The sequence below is a fragment of the Thunnus albacares genome, chromosome 16 (assembly GCF_914725855.1).
Source record: "Thunnus albacares chromosome 16, fThuAlb1.1, whole genome shotgun sequence".
Lineage (NCBI taxonomy): Eukaryota > Metazoa > Chordata > Actinopteri > Scombriformes > Scombridae > Thunnus > Thunnus albacares.
Window position 1 is genome coordinate 18,103,517 of NC_058121.1, and position 16,363 is coordinate 18,119,879.

The window sequence follows — 16,363 nt, forward strand, 5'->3', positions numbered from 1 at the left end:
CTGGTCACTAAACCTGAACTCCCCGCCAAGATGAAGCCTTGCTTATTGTACAGTAGAGCTCTGACTGTATGACTGTACACTGTTTCTAAGAGCTGATGCCATGAGAAATAAGTTTTCAACTGACTGTGACGGTTCAAATGCAATCTGTCATGTGAAAGGCGTCTGTACTGATAACTTCACTGTGTGCTGCGCTCACAATAAATCCCTGCTCAAATCCATATGCCATGCACCTCACGGAGCAATGTTAATTTAGATCCCTTCGCAAGAGCGTAGTTGACTTAAAAGTTGAAAAGACTTTCTCGCCCCCGGCAGAGGGTAGAACTGAAGCTCCCTGTTAAGAGATAGCGTGATGGGAAGACAGAACGAAGTCTTGTCTTTTTCAATCTGATGAATACCCTCCATGGGATTATCTCACCTGGTATAAAAAGGATAGTCCTTGGCTGCAGGGCAAGTCATTGCTTGCGGGTGTGACGCTATTCCAATTGTCTGTGCAGTTTCCAATGAATTGTGCTGTCAGAGATTCTCTTGCAGCACAGCAAAGTGGAGATCTTTTTACAACTTTTACAACTTCAACAAGGTCAGACTGTCTACAGCCACCTCTAAAACCAGACCATATTCTGCACATTGTAGAGTTACAAACTGAAATATTCAGGAAGGACTGTTGAAAGACACCTTGTAGTACTATACAGATCTACTGTAGTTGCAGGGCTCTGGATGTTCACAGGCGTCACTGCAGCTTGACCCTTGTTTAATCCAGTCAAATAAATGAAAGCATAGGAAGTCTATTCCATTTCATTTAAATCTTTTGCAATACTTTTTCAGTGGGGAGATAGTTTCTACTAAATTAATTTTGATCTTAAGTAATTGTTAAGTAAGTAATTAATTATTTTGAAAATGGTTAGTTTTTCTGTCTATTAAATATATTAAAACCAGAGATATTTTTAGATCAGAAGAGGAGTAAGGAACTTTTCAGAACACAACTAGGTTTTGTTTATGTTTTTCAACATGACTGAGGATTTTCATCAAGTTTAACCTAATGATTAAAGGCAAAACCATAATATTTTTACATATCGACTAATACCGAATTGATCAATGTTAAGTATTATTCAGATATTTTAAAGTAATCCAAGTTGGTTGTTGAAAACAAATTGATTTACATAGCAGAAATTGGTAAAAATGACTCATTTATATTTAATTTAGATAATCTCTGTGCAAGTGCAACAAAAATAACAAAACAAATGCGCTTGCACTATATTCCGATAGTAATCATCATGATTTAATTACTGACTGAGATAGTTACACTTAAACATTTTCCTCTCTTATTAAAAAAAATAGATTTGCGTCATGATGGTTTACATATAAAAAAATGTGTATTTGAAGATGCTGATTCAAGTTTGTACAACACATTGAACTACAACTATGAAAGAAAATTTTATTTGATCAAAACCAAGATTTGGGCTTTAAAGATACAACAGATATAAAACGAGTTTAGATATGAAGTAGAGCCATGCTGGTAGATAAGTCACAGCATCCTGACTTGCTGGCAAATAAGCTTTTTGATCAACTTTTGAGTATAGATTCAGCTCTGCAAGTATTCAGTCTCTGGTGCATTACAGACACACATACATACACACACAAGCTGTTGCAACACCAGTTCAAATACGTCCTCCACACTGGGATGAAGAGATTCAATATACTGTAACATTTCCTGACATCTAAGTGAAAAGTTTACATAAATCTTAAAAATTAAAAACTAACAAACTACGTCTGTGTAAGCATTTTTAAATGTAATTTTCAGTGTCCATGCATAGCTGATGTTCTGTTTTAAAACATCGGCAAATTATACAAAACAAAATTTGTGTTTAAAATGTTTTCAGTTAAGTTTTTATACATTAAGTAAAAACCAAGTTTTTACTTCTGCTACAGAAAAAGGTGAAGCTGCTCAGACGAATATTTCAGAACAAATTATATGTTCATCAATAGTATTTTAATTAAAATTCGCTCTCTCTTCACACTCTATCCCATGTGAAAATTAACATTTTCTGATAGCCCTGTCTGATTCAGGTATGTCAAACAAAAACATCACACAGACATGCACACCCACATGCACAAGTCCATAATTGATGTGCTCAACTTATCCAGTTGGAGCAGAGGAATGAGATGGTGAATTAATCATGGGGGGATGTCTGTGAGCTCTTAGGAGAGAGAGAGAGAGAGAAAGAGGGCATGGACCTGCACTGATGAGTGATGATGAAGGTTACGACAGGCAGGACGGCAGCCATGGATGCGCTAAGGGCAGGCTGAGCACAACATCATGTAAAACCACATGACACCATTCAGTCCACGTGTTGTAATAGCTGACCTCATAAATACAGCGATGAATCACAGCAGGAAAACTACTCTACATGAATACATGATTCATCACTCAAACGAATTTGCTGCTGTCACTCACAACAGAATTATTGTCTGTCATCCATTTGATATTGCAGAGTAAACAAAATATTACTCTTTCCATCATGCTTCCATCATGCTCTTTCCACCATTATAGTCAGACAGAGAAAATTTACCTGAACTGATTCTGTTTCTTGAGTCAAAACTATTTTTCCCCCAATGATGATGGTTATAGATGAAATGGACAACATGTTTCTGAAAATACTAAAATCTTTGTAACACAGTGCCTAATGGAGAGTAATTCAACATTGGAACATTGTGACCACTCTGTATTTGTTCCTTTTGAAAATAAATAGAATCATCCAAGAGTCTTTGCAAGGACGTTCAATATCCACACCTGCCTCTCAACTATTGCTGCTATTTCAGCAATGATTACACCAAACTGAAAGGCTTTGGCAGTTATCCATTTCTGTGCTGCTTCATCAAGAAACTGCATTCAGAGTGCAACAGAAATCTACAATAACATGTTTTTTCACTTTCAGAACTTCCCAAGTCAAACAGACATTTAAGATATCTTGGGATGGGAAGTTTTGATCTGAGTAGAGAGATGCCTTTTACGTATTTGGTTATTTGTTTGGTTGCTACCATAAAGGACTAAGTGAAATATAAAAAGATTTTGTTAAATTGATGGACAGATATAGAAACCCATCATTATATGACTGGTATTGGTGATTTTCTCAGTTCTTGCCACATTCTTGACACACAAAGTAGAAATTAATATGTATAAAAGTCTAATAATATTGAAGTTGAAATTTCATTTGTGACCATGGAAAAGTCGAAAAAAAGTCTCTGCAGACATGAATATGCGACAGGTGCGTCGGAGGAAGGTCCAACTTGAAAACAAATGAGAGGAACTCGCTTGGTCCGTCCGACCTTCATCAGGTATATCTTCTGAAGGTCAGACCGAAAAGTTCTGATATGTGACCATGGAAAAAGTAGTTGACAAAAAAAAATCCTAACTCAAGGTCCATTTACTAGATTTCTTCTAGGACTTTTAACTTCATCTCATAGTCTTCATCAGCAGATGGAGTTTGCTCAGTTGTTACTTGTGAAACAAGGACCTTGGACAAGAGATTCAGGATCAGATTTGTGAGTCATTTTAGTAAATGCATACAAGGTGTTCCTCTCTCCTCTTTTCAAATGCATTACAGGGAGGGTCACACAAATAACAGTAGAGAGAATAACAACAGGAGACATGTTAACATAGGTTGATTGTGTATTCCATTGATTTTACAAAGGTCATGCAACTTGACATCACTTTTGTATGGGAGATTCTCCACCTCTGAAAAGCAGATGAAAACATAGTGCAGGTCGGATTTACACAAGCCACAAGAAAAGGTTGTGATGGGAAAAGAAACAGCATCAACTCTGACCTGCTGCTCCAACCCCCTTCATCTCTCCACCGGTAGTAGTGGCTTGTGTATATTTTGTGCCTTTTGTGCATCTTATCCTATCTTTTTATCATTTTGTTAAAGTTCATTTGACTCTTATTGGTGCATTATATAATTGACCAAAATGTTTTAATATTATCATTTATGAGTAAATGTTTTTGAATAAAGATCATTCCTTCATGACTTCATAGATTCCACCACTGATGCAACCAATACCTGCTAGATTGATGCCACAGTTTAATTTGCTCTACACCACTTTCTTTGCAAATCTGACCATGAATGAACAACGAAACAGACAACATTGGCTGACTATGAACACCAAACAAAATATGGTCAAAGCCTCCTAAAACAGAGACAGGTTACAATTTCCCCCCTTTCACAACCACTCTTTATCATGATGACAACTGAACCATTTCCATGATAACTGTAGCCTACATCCACTGATGAAGGCCACAAGATGTGACTGACAGCTGAAGGAATTACTACAGAGTTAGAGAACCATAATATTATTATATTATATACTGTATTCTCTGATTGGTGCAGCCTCCTTCTCAATGAAATGGAAGTTGTACTTTTCTAAAATATTGATCAGTTTGACAGTGAACACATTATAGATTAATACAGTTGATAGATGACTGCGTACATATAATAATACAGTGGATTCAGGGGAAAATCTCTTCTTGCACAATTCCTTGTGTTTCCTCATTGGCAAACGTCTAATTATAGGAGCAAAATGCTGAGCATTGGACCATGGAAACCAGCCTTATGAAGCAGGAATCCTGACACAGCTTAAACTGTTTGTACTTTAGCCCAGGTTCCTGATTCTGAAGTTTCCACAGTACAGCTAACCATTAATCCTGCTTGGAATTACGGGCCTCATATAAATGTCACATGAGGAATGGTTTTGAAGGGACAAGTTTCAATCATTTTTGATTTTGATTGACTTGCACTTGAACCCAGTGGATTAGAGAAAAGGGCAAAACTTTATTAACTGACAAAATTTGAATGAATTGGCACGATGGCAGAAGCAGGGGAAATAACCCACAGACTAAAAAAAATACCCCAGAATTATTCTTTAAATTGGAAGCTATTCATCTTAAGGCCCCTGGTTCAAGCCCGTGTGATTGCGAGCATCTTAAGTCAGTCATTCTGAGTGTGAAAACTCATCTATCTGCCACTGTACACTACATTGCCTTTGAATGCTCTGAAATGTCCGTGTGGTGATACATTTTCATTGTGTGAGTGCAACTTAAATGGCCTATCCAAGTTTTTCAGTTGCATCAAAAATACCATCAATTCCTCTAATGTACCTTACAAGGGCAAAACGACATTGTACTAAGAACAACTATGAAGTTAAATTACGTGAGTAGAATATCACTTCCTGGACACTTTCAGCTTCAAGCTGATGTAACCTAGTGTGATGAGGTGACCCTGGCTGAAAGAATGGACTTTCTAAGCTACTGATGTCAACAATAAAGAAAAAAAATCAAAGCTGAACAGACATAACTATTACTAAGAGACTCAAATACCATCTAATAACTGGTTCAGATGTACTGCAGAGGAACCATGTGCTAGGTCGAACACTCGTGTTTCATGGTCCAACTATTTCTCTGTCCCTTCCTCTCCTCTCTCTGTGCTCTCAATCCCTCTGTACACCTCCTCTATCCCTCTCTCCTCCCCGCTATCTCTGCCTGTCTCTCCCTAAATCTGTTCTGCTCCAGCGGACTCTCTTCTTTAATCCTATCTGATGAGGACCCCAGTTGTCACCCCCCCTCCACCCACACCCCACCCGCCCCACCACTGCATGGAGAAATGTATGCTAATGTGGCCCGACTGCAAAAATGGAAATCAGGCTTCTTTGCACTCTCACGGCAGCCGGAGACAATGTGACACGTGAAAGACGTAGCACTGTTCCATAACAAAACCCCAAACAGGAAGATAAGAACTTGTCAAATTTGATCAGCGATGAATTATGCATCACCGGCCACTGAGTTTAAGCATTGTGCTTTTTTGATGAATCCTCTTTATCTCTTCATCTGTCTTAGCAATCACACACTACTGTCTTTATGTACATTTATTTATGCGTGTGTGCATACTTCTGTGGAAACAATTCTGCGTAGGTGTGTGTACAGTAAGATAAGATATAGCCTTCAAAAGTGATGAAGACAGGGAGACAACAACTTATTTTTGCATTTTTGATCCTCAAGAAAAAAAGCTGCATATTGTAATTTTTAGATTCCGTGTGAACAAAGACAACTTGTAAACAACTCTTCCAGGGAAACCTTAGATGTATGCAGATAGAAACCTCTTATCACTGATACCTCTCCATCTGGGCAAGTGGTTGAGGAAAGAGCTGCTAAAAGGATTATGTCTCGCTGGTTCACCTTTACTAAGCAGACAGAGGGGCAAGATCGATATGTGACTACTGTAATGTGATCAGGGAGGGCTATCACCCCTCGTCTTCTGCCTTCACTGAAACCCCATTAACCATGTGACTATACGGCGCTCCAGCACAAGACTGCAATTTCTCTCCTCTCCAAGGCCCACAGTAAGCTAACTCTGAGAGCACAATCTGTCCCTGAAATGGGATATGTCTGATATCATCCCATGTCTCTCAATTTGAAAATTTGAATCCATCGTGGGGCCGATAGGAGAATCAGCTGCATTGCTAACAGATTAAAGTTCTTGTCAGTAACAATTCAGCGTGCCATCCTGGGGCACTTTCATTTACCTACAGCCCAGGACTGCAGGTAGCATGAGCTGAGCATATCTCATTAAAATAGAGGAGAAAGTCTCTGCCTCGTCTATTGTGCTCAGTAATTCCATGGTGATGTATTCCTCCCCCATCTTGCTAATGTAGCAGCATTTCAGATGCCGAAGCCCCTATGCCTCTCCATTTTCTCCTTCTCTGGGAAAGAGAGTCTGATTTCCCCGAAGTTAATGAAATTGTCACAGCACCTTATGAAATCACCACCATGTAAGCAATAACATCTGGCAAATAGATGGCGCATGTAATGTCTGCTGAGCCTCACTACACACAACCCTGTTAATGAGCGGAGAGACAGACTGACACATAGACGGCTAGACGGGGATGTAGAAGGACAGGAGCAGATTGACAAACAGAAGACATGACAGAGAGAATGGCCACACAGGAGGATGACTGCGTCAAAGTGTGAACAAAATTCTGCCATCAAATGTATAATCATACATTCTGTCTTGTGTGTATCTGTTTGTGCGTGTGTTTGTGATGAATCAATTTAAGTAATGTTTAAAGAAAAAATGCCAATGATTCTCTGCTTGCAGCTTCTTAAATGTGACAATTTGCTGTTTTTGTTTTTTTTTAAAACAAGTCATTAGAAGACACCACCTGAGGCTCTGGGAGACTGTGATTTTTCTTTTACAACTTTTTGACACTTTACAGACTAAATGATTAATTTGTGAATCAAGAAAATAATCTGCAGATGAAGCTATTATGAAAATAATCATTAGTTGCTGCTCTAGCATATATACTGTGACAGCAGTGCCAATATGTGTGAATGTGTTGTGGTATTTGTATACTGATGAGGAAAATCTGTCAGTATATTTTGCCAATCTGCTGTCACAGTCAGGTACTGGATATAGGTTTAAGGTCAGCATCATTATCAGGTTTGAATTAGCATAAGTGCATGGTCACACCAGAAAGTCGCATTGTAAATTCATTCATGCATTCCCGCCAAATAACTGGTGCTAGAGGCTTTGTGACACTTGTTGGCTGTGCAGTAGCTGCTGGTGGTTGTGGTTGGGGTTTTTTTTGGGAGAAAATGGATATGGATTCAGTTGGTGTTGTTTGTCATTCAGCAAAGCAGGATTAAATAAAATTGGATAGTGTGACACAGCAGTTTCATAGCTTCTTCTGGTCTGCTCTCCTGTTCTCCAAAAGTCGGCACTTTAAAGATGGTTTGTGACTGGTCAACAGTGCAAATTCACCAGAACTGAAATAACAAAACTACATGAAAGCACCAAACAAATTTACCTAAACCAGTGTGTTCACTAATGACAGCTATTCAATTCAAATTAATTGATTTTGGTCCAGAATTTTACTGTTTATGATGAAGTTTAAACTGAATGCTCTGAGATAGAGAATGTAATGTAGTCAGTAAGTAGTATTAAGTGATACAAATCTGCTGTATGTGTGTGTGCATGTGTTCCCTGTTACTGCATCATGTTGAGCAGATCGGATAGCGTCCGGCTCCTAGGCAGCGCTGGCAGGCCTCTGACAGTTAGCCTGGCTGCCCTCCCAACCTGCCCTTCCAACGGGACGCCAGCTGGCCCGCTGCTGCCACCGACGCCGCTCCACCAAAGCCACCATCGTCACCAGGGAGGCTGGCTGAGTGAAGACAGGGCGTAGGGGGGGGAGAAGATTGGAGCTGCCAACTTGCACCATCCTCATCCGCTCACTGAGATGTTAAATCTGTTGTCGGCCTCTCTGCCTCCTAGTCACTGGCTCGCCGATTTGTATGCAGACGGTGAGTGTAATTCATTGCAGATGGCCTCCTTTACCCATTCTCTAATCCAGGGACGCACTCACATCCCCTAGCATCTTCAGCACCATACTGTTTTGAGAATCATTTATGATAACAACAAAACAATCAGTGAAACCTTTTATGAGGAAAACACATTCAGGTGTCGTTGCGGTCAGCTTCCTATAGTGAGAGTAATGCTTCCTCTGCTCTTTAATGAGGCCTGGCCTGAGCAGCCTTTAATCAGCCAGAGAGGAGGAGGGGGGGAAATTGATGTGATTATCTATTTATTAAGCAGCCCTCCTTGTGTTTTCCCCATGTTCTTTGGCACCTGCATGTCCCATTAGAAGTGTCCGGTCAGCAGTGCTGAGGGCAGCACACTGAACCCGCGTCACACCATAATTAGGCCCCCCTCCACATATCACAGTTCTGCTTGGCTGTGCTCTCCAGAGACGTACTCATCATGTCGACACACATACCCCAGACACCCAACGCCTAACCTCAACAACACACACACACACACTCACAAACGAGCTCTTATATACAAAGAATTTTGCACTTTAAGGCCAAGATTTGCTGCTGGTGTTCATTCATTTTCATGGCATCTTCTCAACTATTTCCGTCTTGCTTTAGGTTGAGTAAAAGTACACGTTGTCCTATTAGCAACTTTCATATTAAAAGAGATCAAAGTAATCAGTTTTTGAATAGTCACAATTGATTATAGTTCATGCCGTCAAACGGCCAACCCCTGTACTCTAACAACTTTTGCATTTATATCCCCTTTCTGCAGCCACTGGTGTCTCTTCTCATTTTACATCTATTAGCAACATACAGTATAAGTCTACGGTGTTGGATGCCTGCCCAGCAATTAAATGACAGCCGGAAAATGTGCTGAATGATGATAGGAAATAAGTACATACTTATAGAGAAAAGACAGTGTTAGAGTTGATTGATCCACCCACTGTTTTCAGTTAATGTACTTACAAGATCCATGTTGCGAGGTTAAATTTGCATACATGCTAACGACACATATCCAAATGGAGTGATGTGAAAGACAACGCTGGCTTTATCTCAGATGCAATTTGCGTCAGCATCTCAGAAAAGATTCAATCTAATTTCATAATGAGCTCTGCGGGAAGATTTATGGTTTGAGAGCTCCTAGAATCTGGTGAGTGAGAATTTGCCTACCGCTCACACACACATGCAGTACGTCGATGAGCCTAAATTATCATGAAAATTGCTTCTCAGTTGCTTGGACACAGTAACGAGTGCCACAGTAGACACTGAATATGGGGAATACACGCCGAAGAAAAACTGTGGCTGAATTAAATATTACTTCCTTTCCTTTTTCGTTCCGGTTAAGATTTGAATTTTCAGATGAGGATGAAGAGATGATGCGTGTATGAGGTTTCGACAACCTTGGTAAACCGGTTTTCTGTCACTGTAGCGCTTACAACATCATGAATATTTGAAATGTTGGCAGAGCATGTTGAAGTCGGCTCATATCACTCCCCCAAAGTACACTTAACTGAAGCTTGAGTAAAGTAAATCTTGAGTGACAAACAAACATTCACACAGTAGGGGAGAAAACCATGAAAGTAAGAATATCAACGTAATTGTTACCATTATTTGTCATTAAAACATAAATATATACTAATATATTATTATTGCTCATTTATTGGAAGTTACCCTAACTTACATTGATGTGAAACTGGCTTTGACTAACATCATCACTGAGCTGCTGAGCATTGCAATATTCATGACAGCTTGTGCAATGAACAAAGGTTTTCTCCAACCACTGACTTTAAAGTCAAAGTCCTGAGACAGCAAAGCTTTTCATGTAACAAACACAAAAAGAAAGAAAAACGAAAAAAGCTGGTCAAATACATATCCATCACCTGCCATAAAGTAAGCAGTAGCTCACTTCTAAAATTTCCTGACACATTGCAAAGAGGTCATTCCCCCAGGCTCTGTCTTCTTAGATATATTTTGGCTGCTGCTGTCACCCTGTTCCGGCAGCAACGTTTGACTGATGTGAAGTCCAGACAAGCTAAGTATGTTATTGTATATCAGGTCCTATTCATCCCAAAATCAATCTCTCTTTGTTCAGGTAGATATCTGGCAGCTAAAAACATTTTCTTTTCTTTACACTGTAATATGTATTATTATTGTGTATTACTATCAATGTTGAAGATTAAAGCTGCTTCTATTGATATTAACGACAGATGAAACGACTATGTATGATATAAAAGGGGGCTTGTAGTAAAGAACCCACAGAGAATTATCACCCAACCCTGCGGTTCCCTTCAGCGTTTTAGCGTCTTTTAGCTAGCTGTTATGATTTTACATTTACTTTACTGTGTGGTTCACTCTCACGCTGTCATCAACATAAGCTGTTTTCAGCGAAAAAAAAGAGCCTCTGTACACTACCTTCCCGGCACCAAACGGCAGACAGACAAAGTTAGTGACTAGCTGGCGAACATAGTGAAGCATTCAGCAGCTAAAGAGTTGCTAGAGAGCAAAACAGCTAAAACGAAAGTGAATATTGAACTTGTCAGGTTGACAGAAACACGACTCTAAATGAATGCTAATGTTGCTCCTTGTCTGCTGGATGTATAAATAGGCAACTGTTTGCTAACAAGTTTGCCAAATCAGCTTTATAATATGTCAGTCTTGTGTGTACAGCTTGTTGCGCGGCCCCAAAGTCAACTATCTGCAGATGTAAGAATTCACTAATGATTATTTCTGACTTGTCTCACTGAGCCAAATATATCAAGAGAAAAAGATGGACCATTTGGAAGTACAGCTTTGTGACTCATGTTTGTTTCTTTACACTCAAATGAACATGAAATGATAAATGGCATAATCACTGGTCCCAGGTTTGAACCTGACCTAGCCAGCTGTCTGCCTGTCTGGAGTAGACATGTTCTTCATGTTTCTCTGTGGGGTTTTTCTGGCTGCTCAATTTTCCTCCCATAGGCCAGACACATTCAGGTGAGGTGAAGTGGAAACTCTAAATTGCCTGTAGGTGTGAATGTGGTTGTCTGTCTATATGTGTTAGCCCCGTGATAGACTGCTGACCTCTCCAGGGTGGACCTTGCCTTTTGTCAAATGCATTCTGGGATAGACTGCTGCTCCCTCATGACCTTGAGCAGGTACAGAAGATGGAGGGAATGATGGAAGGATAAACCTTTATCTATAAAAGGATTGTAGGGAATATAAGATGGTACTCTCATATTTTGAATAGTACACACAGAACAAAAGCAAAATATTACATGTTGATTTATGTGTGTAAGATAAGATTTTTATTGCAGTTATTTAATCTGTGTACTGAGTTCTTTTATGGTTTCATAAACCTCCGAATCAAACCTCCGTTTGCTCAGATTTCAAAATCTTTTGGTGGTGGTACTTTGGGAGCCAATGCATGCCAGGCATAAACAGCTTTGTGAACTCAGAATGCATGTTTTTGTTTTAAGCCAATAGCAAAGTAGACAATTTAAAGGACAACCGGGTGAACAGATGGCAGAGCCATTAGTACCCTACATCTAAACCACAGTGAAAAAACAGAAAAGCCAATGGTAACACAGCGGCTGTTTCAAGCTTTGTTTGACCACTCTATTACTTTTTAAAGTGAACACATCAGAAGGCAATGTTGGGTGAAAATAAGGGACACAACATGATGTGATGCCGCCGGAGAAACATTGTTTATCGGCCATGGATGATAGAAACGTAAACATGACTGGGTCCAAGGTAAAAACTCTTTTTCAGTGTCCTGTGAATGGGATATGTTTATGTTGCATGTCAAGAAAATGAATAATCCAACACTTTTTCCAATGTAAAATATATACATTATACATTTTTTATCAATCTGTATCACAAATATCAGCCACATGTTGGTTGCCTTTCCTTCTCCATGTGCCTACAAAGAAAAAGTGATTAGAATTCACGTTCCATGGAAGTGAATATCCAGCCGTGTAAATCAAATCTGTTGGCTTATGAAGGAGAGGCAACAACAATTTTGAGAGCAATATGCAATATTCATTGTTCATAAATAATTAATTTGTTTGCTAGCAACTCAGCCTAAAGTGATTGTGGCCCTTTTTCATTTGGGTATATATCTATGGCAAACTCTGTCCTGGTGAATGGAGTGGCATTTGTATTTCATTCACACACACCACTTTACCCATACTTCATTGCTTTCTGCCGCTGCCCCTGGCCCTGCTATGTTTCAGAGGGAGCTCCGATTCACAATGAAGCTTTTACGTAGTATCAGGCACAGGATCTACTGCAGATAAAGAAAATAATTACACTGTAATGGTATCTTTCTTACGAAACACCCAATTATCTACATCTGTTTGTACACTCACTCAGGTACAAACAGTGATTACTAATGGCCTTCAGAGTGGTAGAGGATGGACTAGTGTGTAATTTAGTGCTGATCCGAGGCACACTAAGACACAAACCAATACCACAAGTTTACATTTGAATAAGGATTTCCTCTCTGTCACTCTTTACCTGCAATTTTTAGGTGGAGTTAGTAATGTAATTTACTGTCTGTCGAGTGCGATGTGTGGTGTAATGAATGTACCCAGAATGAGATCTGTTCTGAAGATTTATTTTCCTGCCCCGGTGCAGCCAAGGACACAAAGGCTAACATGGGCTTCACTTTACCATCTTTACAGAGAGATAATTACATTCTCAGACACTGAGCCAAGAAGCACTGCATACTAAAGTGGGAATCACATTTTCTATGCAGTTGAAGGAGTTTAAATTGGGAACCCCATTGTACTTGTTCAGATCATGGCATTTGTGACAAACCCAGCACTGGAAAAACATGACAGTGTATCTGTGCCACCAGGAGAAAAGAAATGTAATCAGTTTCTCATTATAACTATTTCCCCCTTACAAGTGATTTTTCTCAATACAAAAAGCCACTTTAAAGTCATGCTCATTGTTTCCCTCACTATTTGCAGCTTTTTGTTTGCCAACACTGAAACACTCACCTCTGTACTCGCAGGGACAGAATTCACTCGACTAGTAAATTTCAGAATAACAACTCTTTTTGACAAAATACTAAACAGCCATCACAATGTATTGTAATGTGGCTTACATGATTTGGGTTTGTTCACTTTGTTAGGGTTTGAGAAATGTGGTGTGGGTTAAAGTTACTATTTCCTTAAAAGTTAGATGACCCTTGTCATCGTGGCAACATTAATAACGCAGGGTTAAGGTTAGGGGCGAGCGTTGTCACAGTTTTTAAAATCTGTCCCGACTGGTTGGAAATGTGACACTCATTGTTGGAAATGGGAAACGAATGCAGTCTCTTGTGGCAAAGACCAAAGAGCTGTCCACCCAACCCACCACCTCCGCATGAGGAAATTTGTCGATTTATATAGATGTAATCTCAACTTCACCACTGATCTGGGGCACAGTTACTACGGCTGCTAGATGGCATCTGTCACTCAAAAGTAACCATATGTCTTTTTGACTGAACAAAACTAAACTAAACTAAACTAAAAAATCAAGATTCAAGAACTTTACTGTCATTATGCAAGTATGATGAAATTGCAATTGTGTCAACCTCAAATGGTGTATTTGTATTTAAGACGTACACATTTACTCCACGCATTTTAATAAAGAATAAATAATAGACAGAGACAGAGATATAAAAAATATCAACAATAGATAGTGCAGAATCTAAGCAATATAAGTACAAAATATAAGCAATATTAAGTATAACAATTAATGATAAAATACAACAAAAGAACAAAGAATTTTAATATGCTACCTTGCGTTCTGGGACATTATAAAGGATTGTTGGTCTATCGGTCAGTCAGTTTGTCCACATACAGTGTAAAACATTTACAGCTACATTTTCCTGCTGCTTTGAAAAATTTGAATAATTAGTTCAAGGTTGACTCATGAGCTGTGAAAATGTAAAACTCACTGAGTTAAGTTACATCAACTAGAGACAAGTCCAATAAAGTTGAACCCATAATTCTTCAATCTCACTGACAAAAGTTACAGTCAGATTGAAGAGTCAGTTTTTCATTTTTAGAAGAACTCTTTGGAAGAGCTTCTCTGTACCAGTCTGTCCAAAGACAACCCAAAAGACCCCTCTCTGTGACTCAGAAGTGTACAGGGGTAGGGACTGAATTTGATACTAATCTTCATTGTGGTTTACATTGTTTCTGTTATTATGAAAAGAAACAACCATGAAAAGTTTGCTTACTTCAAACTATAAAAAAGAAGGGTCTCTTGAGAGTTTTAGCTCTCAAACAATACATGCTGGGAAGTCTGCTAATATGCTGATCATGCTTCTTTATAAACGTAATTAACAAGTAAAGTGAACTTGCTCTTTCTCAATAAATTCATTCAACTCCTCATTTCATGTCAGAAGACCTCAAGTTAGGTCAACTAATGTTTATAAGTTGTGAAAATAATAATTTGGTTTGTGACCATAACCTGCAAAACTTTCAACACTCCCACTAGCCTCAGCTGTAGTTTGTGTTTATTTATTTGATCTGTCGCCTCATAACCTTCTAATATGAAACAAATCTCAGTTGCATGTATGCATGATCAGGTATTGGCCCATTTTAATTGGTAGAGTAGGTTCACACAGATTAATGAGTATGCCATGTTAAGTCTGTGCTGTCTCACCAAAACGGCCATGACAGAATCAATCTGATGAGTTGGGACGAATCACTCAGGAGCCAGCTGATCAATAGGCCAATAGGAAGTTCTACTCGTGTAAAAATGGATAGCTGCAGTATAGCTAAATTGAGGAAGACATAAATGGTTAATGCTTAATCACAGTATAGACAGATGAATGAATTGATCTGTGGAGATTTTAATCAGATTGTAGGGTTGAAGGACATCATAAAAATTCTGCTGTTCTCTTGTGAGCAAAGTAAATGAAAATAGTAAATCGTTGTGATTTACAAACGTGTTTAGGCCACAGTTGTGAGCTCTACTTTTCCAGCTGTCTGAGGCAGCGGTGACAAGTTTCACAAAGCTGCAAATCTGCAGGTAACTTCACACAACTTCAGTGATTTCTTTGACAATTCAACCTCTGTGGAGACCAGCCCTGATATCTCACAGGGGACCATCACAAAGGACTGCGGTTTCTGCATTCTGACGGCATCTTGATACCAGCTGCCATGAACCGCTGCACCACATTGTGAAATCTACCTCTTTTCACCCCAGTTATGTGTGTAAATACTGCCGACAGGCTTCCTGCTGCCGTGAATACTGAGTGTGTCAGAGTGCCGCTACCCAGGGAAAACGGGGGTGTCTGAGGGAACATTTGTAGAATAGAAACACACGTCATGCCTGTCAGAACTGCCTTTTGTTTTTATAGTCAGGCTAAGGCCTGCCTCTCAGCATGAGATCCTACACCAGTCCGTGTTAAAAGACTGCGCTAAAAGAGGATGATGCTTTCCGCAACAGAAAGCTAAAAACACAGTCTGAATGTAGTCAGCTCTTTTCATGTGGAATGGCATGCCAGAACATTACCAACAAATGTGATCTAGATCCCATTAACTTAAAAGAATTTGTTTGTTGCCTTCTTAGAGGATCAACAGAGCTAGTATGCATTAACTCATCAGTGCTGAGATTTTCATTTGAATAGAGATTGCATTTCGCATCTTTTTTAGACTACAGCCTGGAAGAGAGTCATGAGTGTGCTTGTTGGATGCATTTTCACCCGCTGTCTCTTCCCCTCCAGCTGGACTCGGATAAGCCAGTCTTGCACTGGAAATGAATCATGACACGGAGAAGCTAAATCATCTGCCCACTTTTAAAATTTCGTCCCTTCTAAAAATCTTTCTGCCAGCTTTTAGGTGACCTATTTTCTAAGTGAAACATTCGTCAACAGTGGCACACTGGAGGGGAAGCTGGTGGTGTCCTGTGAGTGTGTATACTCTAGTTAATATGCATGCGGGTTTGGCAGGAAGTCAGGCATGTGCAGTTTTTGAGTGACGGCCAAAAATGTATATACAATACCCCCATGGGTGCTTGTGC